Source organism: Oncorhynchus mykiss, chromosome 12, assembly GCF_013265735.2.
Source record: "Oncorhynchus mykiss isolate Arlee chromosome 12, USDA_OmykA_1.1, whole genome shotgun sequence".
Taxonomy (NCBI): domain Eukaryota; kingdom Metazoa; phylum Chordata; class Actinopteri; order Salmoniformes; family Salmonidae; genus Oncorhynchus; species Oncorhynchus mykiss.
This window is the reverse complement of record NC_048576.1, coordinates 41358011-41364010: the sequence shown is the minus strand read 5'-3', so window position 1 is coordinate 41364010 and position 6000 is coordinate 41358011. Positions and strand designations below refer to the sequence as shown.

Genomic DNA, 6000 nt, shown 5'->3' with positions numbered 1-6000 from the left:
AATCACGATTCCCTCCGCAGCAGATTCTCTCTTGGAAGTGGCGGTACAAATCGTTTAGCGAGAGGCTCCAGTTTGATAGCAAGTTTAGCTATACAACTGCCCTTACAATAGCTGTAAAGGGAATTTCAGTCAACGTTTTCTCAATGAATGGACTGTGAAGTACCATCACATTTGAAGGAAGTTTAGATTTACTTACAAAACACGATAACAGCTGGTTGAACATTGCCCACGAGTCGTGTCCAGCGGGAGTTTTTGAACACAGCGAGGTTGAGGCGATTTGGTTTATGGAACGTGCCAGTTCAGGAAAAAAATGTAGCTAGCTAGCTTAACGTTAGCTATTAGGCTATACACATATCGCGTGTCCTTTTGTTTTAGCTCGGAAGGATCAAGCTGTGTTTATGCAGCTGGCGTGGAAGACACCGGCAGGAGGAGAAAACAGTGGTGAAAAGCGACAGTGATAACCCGAAAAACATCTCACCACCAGACACCGGTAAACAGCCATTTCTCTCACATCAGTTTAAAGGCTATCTGTGTGGTTCCGTAGTCTGATAGATAACATTACGTGCATCAAAACTAGCAATACAAAAAGCATACACATGCGCTAACACATGACATGCATGTACGGTCTAGTCAACCGCTGGCTATGGGGCTAATACTATGCTGCTCAACATAACGACTTGCCCAGCGTTTCCCAAACTCAGTATTGTGGTTAACGATTAACTAATTGAATCAGCTCTACACGGGGTAGTGCTTGGGCAAAACCATGGCTGTGTTTTGGAAACGCTGGTCTATTTTATCCAGCAATGGCATTACGCTACAGCCTAGCTAACTAACCAATAATATACGCTATTAGGATGCTAACTAGTAGGGGGGTTTGATTGATAATGGCTAGCTAACGTTACCTGCTTTGCTGGAGCCTAAATTAACATAAATATTTACAAAAATGATAAGACAGCGAGGTAACTAAATTGATAATGCAATACAATTGATCCTAGCTATCGTACAGCATAATTGGTAGGGGTTTGAAGTCATTCTCAGGAAAACAGAAACTATAGCCTAATCCAGTCCTAATCCTTAGGTGCGGCAGGTAGTCTAGTGGTGAGTGTTGGACTAGTAACCGAAAGGCTGGATCGAATCCCCGAGTTGACAAGGTAAAAATCTGTCGTTCTGCCCTTGAACAAGGCAGTTAAACCCACTGTTCCTAGGCCGTCATTGTAAATAAGAATGTGTTCTTAACTGACTTAAAAGGTTAAATAAAAAACTGCTCAAGCCAAATCACTAGCTGTTCACAAGACCAGAAAGACTATCTAACTGGAATATTCACAAAAATTAGTCGATTTAGCTAGGTCCATAGCCTAGGTTTAGAGTAGACGTAGTTGAATATACAATTATTTCTTACTGCACATCTCTTGCTATCCGTCTAGTTATCCGTCTAGTTTATATTTGACACAAAGATGTAAAACAATTGTCAAGTTATTCAATAACAAAATCATGGCGATCTAACAGGGTACCAACATCAGTCTAAGAAGCTGTCACCAATACCCTTGCTCTCCAAACTCTCAAGCAAGGCCAGTCTCACCCATTTAGTAATTTCATGTTCACATCAGAATGATTTTTCTGGAATTTCCCACTGACGGATAACAACATTATGTCTGTTTTGTCTATATGCAAAGTTGCATTAGTCATCCAAAACACCTCTGCTAATTCGAGGTAATGAATATAAAGTACACTTTTTGCTCATGATCAACCTTTGATTCATATGGTGGTGTATATTCCATTATTACCACTGTATACCTATTTTGATATTACTACGGGCTTCCATCTATAGCCTACAGCTTCAGCTAGTCCATGGCACCAATCTGTCTAACCCTAAAAGCATGTCAGCCTTTAAAGCACTTGAGAGTGGCGCATCAATGTTTTACAGAGTGAAACTTTATTGGTTCAGGATGTAATGAAAAGCTTCAGGCTCTCCAACGTGTGCCTTTATTGACAGAATTTTAAGCAGACAAGTGCATGAGAAATGGTAAGACAATTCTTGCATTTCTATGATTAACGTGTGCACAAAAACAGTCTAATGGGCCTCATTAAGATTGTTACATGATGCACTAAAGTCTCCAAGGCTTCCCTAACCTTTGACCCTAACTAACAAGGAGTTCTTAACTCTTGAAAGAACAGATCATGTGATCACTACCAAGGGACACTACCAAGTGACATGACTGGCTCACTGGATTTTCCAGTGCCACATCATCTAGGCCTATATCAGCCATCTTGGCTAAGAAAATACCAGCCCGGAATTTCCATTCCAGCTGTGCATTCCTACAAACGAGCACAGTTGGATAGTTCCTGTCTTCCCCTCCAACTATGGACACTTCTTAGCAGGGGTTATCTGTGACCATGTTTCATCGAGGAGACAATTGAGGCAAAGTTTATCACAGCTGTTATGTACTAAATTATCTTTTGATGTGCCCGTTTCTCTCTAATACAGGAGTCTGGCTGCTGTAAACTGCGGACACAGTGTGCAGGGCACTGACGCAGTATTAGGTGTGAAATTAGAAACTGTTCGATGTAGGGCTACATCCTAAAACAACTGTGCAGTCTTGTGGAAACTGATATCAAATCTAATGTGGTCCTACAAATTGTTTTCAAATTGTTTATAGCCCATAATTTACACTGAAGCTAGAGATAAAATGAGTTACTTACAGTGCTTTAAAGTATTCACACCCCTTTACTTTTCCCACATTTTGTTGTCATAGCCCGATACCCCATAATGTAAAAGTGGAATTATGTTTTTAGAAATGTTTACAATCTCATAAATGTAAAGCTGAAATGTCTTGAGTCAATAAGTATTCAACCATTTTGTTATGGCAAGCCTAAATAAATTCAAGAGTAAATATGTGCTTATGTCGCATGCAGTGCATTCGGAAGTATTCAGACCCTTGACTTGGTCCACATTTTGTTACCTTACAGCCTTATTCTGAAATTGATGATATTTTTTTATTTAATCAATCTACACACAATACCCCGTAATGACAAAGCACATTGTTGCAAATGTATTAAAAACAGAAATAGCTTATTTACATAATACCTTATTTACATCAGAACCTTTGCTATGAGACTCGAAATTGAGCTCAGGTGCATCCTTTTTCCATTGATTATCCTTGATGTTTGGCGTCCAACTGGATTGTAGTCCACCTATGGTAAATTCAATCGATTGGACTTGATTTGGAAAGGCACACACCTGTCTATATAAGGTCCCACAGTTGACAGTGCATGTCAGAGCAAAAACCAATCCATGAGGTTGAATGAATTGTCCGTAGAGCTCCGAGAAAGGATTGTGTCGAGACACAGATCTGGGGAAGGGTAACAAAACATGTCTGCAGCATTGAAGGTCCCGAAGGACACAGTGGCCTCCATCATTCTTAAATTGAAGAAGTTTGGATCAGACACTTCCTAGAGCTGGCTGGCCACCCAAACTGAGCAATCAGGTGAGAAGGGCCTTGGTCCCAATGGTCACTCTGACAGAGCTCCAGAGTTCCTCTTTGGAGATGGGAGAACCTTCCAGAAGTACAACCATCTCTGCAGCACTCTGCCAATCAGGCCTTTTATGCTAGAGTGGCCAGACGGAAGCCACTCTTCGGTTAAAGGCACATGACAGTCCGCTTGGAGTTTGCCAAAAGGCACCCAAAGGATTCAGACCATGAGAAACCAGATTCTTTGGTCTGATGAAACCAAGATTGAACTCTATGGCCTGAATGCCAAGCGTCATGTCTGGAGGAAACCTGGCACCATCCCTACGGTGAAGCATGGTGGTGGCAGCATTATACTTTGGGGATATTTTTCAGCGGCAGGAACTAGGAGGCTAGTCAGGATCGAGGGAAAGATGAACAGAGCAAAGTACAGAGATCCTTGATGAAAACCTGCTCCAGAGCGTTCAGGGCCTCAGACTTGTCCTTCCAACAGGGCAACGACCCAAAGCACACAGCCAAGACAACGCAGGAGTGGCTTCTGGACAAGTTTCTGAATGTCCTTGAGTCCGGACATCAACCCTGCAGCGACGCTCCCCATCCAACCTGACATAGCTTGAGAGGATCTACAGAGAAAAACGGGAGGATCTCTCCAAATACAGGTGTGCCAAGCTTGTAGTGTCATACCCGAGAAGACTCAAGGCTGTTATTGCTGCCAAAGGTGCTTCAACCAAGTACTGAGTATAGGGTCTGAATATGTATGTAAATAAGGTATTTCAGTTTTATTTTACTTTTGCAAATGTATTAAAAATAACTTTTTTTCCTTTGTCATTAAGGGGTATTGTGTGTAGATTGATGAGGGGGAAAAAACGATTTAATACGTTTAGAATAAGGCTGTAACGTAATATGTGTAAAAGTTAAATAAAGGTATAAAAATATATATAATTTTCAATAGATTTGCACACATTTCTTAACATGTTTTCACTGTCATTATGGGGTATTGTGTGTTGAGGGTTAAGAAAAACATGTAAATTGAATTCAGGTTGTAATACAGGAACATGTGGAGTAAGTTAAGAGGTATGAATACTTTTGGAAGGCACTGTTTCTCACTGCAAAAACAAGGGAGGCCATCTTTCCAATTCCTGTTTTCCACACAGACTGAGTCATGCCAAATAGCTGCCACTGTGCCAATGACAAAGCAGAAACCTTAGTCACCATAGTTATTTTAGTGGGATTTCTGTATCCATTAGTGATGCGTGGTTTGACTCATAACCGTGGGGTGGGCGAGTTTAGGGTAGGGTTGGGCACGAGTACTCGAACAGTCGTCAAAACTCTTCTCTTTAACCAGAGAACATTATTTTTCTCAAATACTGTAGTACTACATTTTTTCCTCCCCCCTAAAATGTAAATGTTGTCTTGAAGACGTTAGTTTTCTTTGACTCTAGTGTTCCATTTGTACATGTGCCTTTGCAGGGCACAACATAAAAGCAACCATGCCAAGCATCTGTTTTTCCTGAATTCCCTTTCCCCACAATGTCGCACTCAGTCAATTGCGTTCTGACTGCTCCTTCTACACACACGTGCTGTGTGCACACAAACTAGTGTTAAATGTGTTAATCAATTTAGAAAATTCCATAACAGGCAGAAATAAAGTATATTGAACGTCTGTATATTGAAAAGAGATTTTGTTTTGTAACCCTGAAAAAACGATTTCAACTCTACAAATTGAGCCGCATATCAGATAATGACTTTTTGAGGTGAACTGTAACAGATGCGAGATGCGCACTGGCAACTTTTTTTCATTTGGAAAAATATTCTGTTCGATTCCATTGTTATATTCATTACTAGGTGTGTCTTGACTGATAAGGGCTCAGGAAATAAGTGTCTTGTAATCTTTTTGTTCTTGTTGAAGTTTGTGTGTGGACACCTACTCGTCAAACGTCTCATTCTATAATCATGGGCATTATAATGGAGTTGGTCCCCCATTTACTGCTATAACAGCCTCCACTCTTCTGGGAAGGCTTTCCACTAGATGTTGGAACATTGTGTCGGACTTCCTTTCCGCCACGAGCATTAGTGAGGTCGGGGGCTGATGTTGGGCGATTAGGCCTGGCTTGCAATCGGAGTTCCAATTCATCCCAGAGGTGATTGATGGGGTTGAGGTCAGGGCTCTGTGCAGGCCAGTCAAGTTCTTCCATGCCGATCTCGACAAACAATTTCTGGTTGGACCACACTTTTTAGCGATGTCTGCACGTTAACTTATAGTCTATACTGATACTTTTCCCCCCAGTGTTCTCCTTCTCTCACTGTGACTGGACTGCGTCATCACAGAAAAATCTACGGTGGTTGGCGCATGCCTCTTGTGGAATGTGGGACTTGTAGTTTTTAAGCAATTAGCAGCGGGGGAAAAATGTATTATGGTTGGTTGTAGTCTTTACTCGCACGCTGTGCTCGTAAATAATTTTTCCGGTTCGACACAACTATTTTTAGGGGCAAATGCTATTGAAATACTCACACTGTAGAGCCCTGCTGATGT

At 41.4% G+C, this 6000-nt stretch overlaps 1 protein-coding gene across 4 annotated transcripts in view; it reads left to right on the top strand.

Annotated features, from left to right (window-relative positions):
• The window catches only part of arhgap32b (Rho GTPase activating protein 32b), a 233855-nt gene continuing 227855 nt past the window's right edge, over nt 1-6000 (top strand). For all 4 annotated transcript variants that reach the window (XM_021623785.2, XM_021623784.2, XM_021623782.2 and 1 more), the window contains exon 1: nt 1-490. The gene's annotated coding sequence lies outside the window, so the exon portion shown is untranslated. The remainder of the gene's footprint in view (nt 491-6000) is intronic.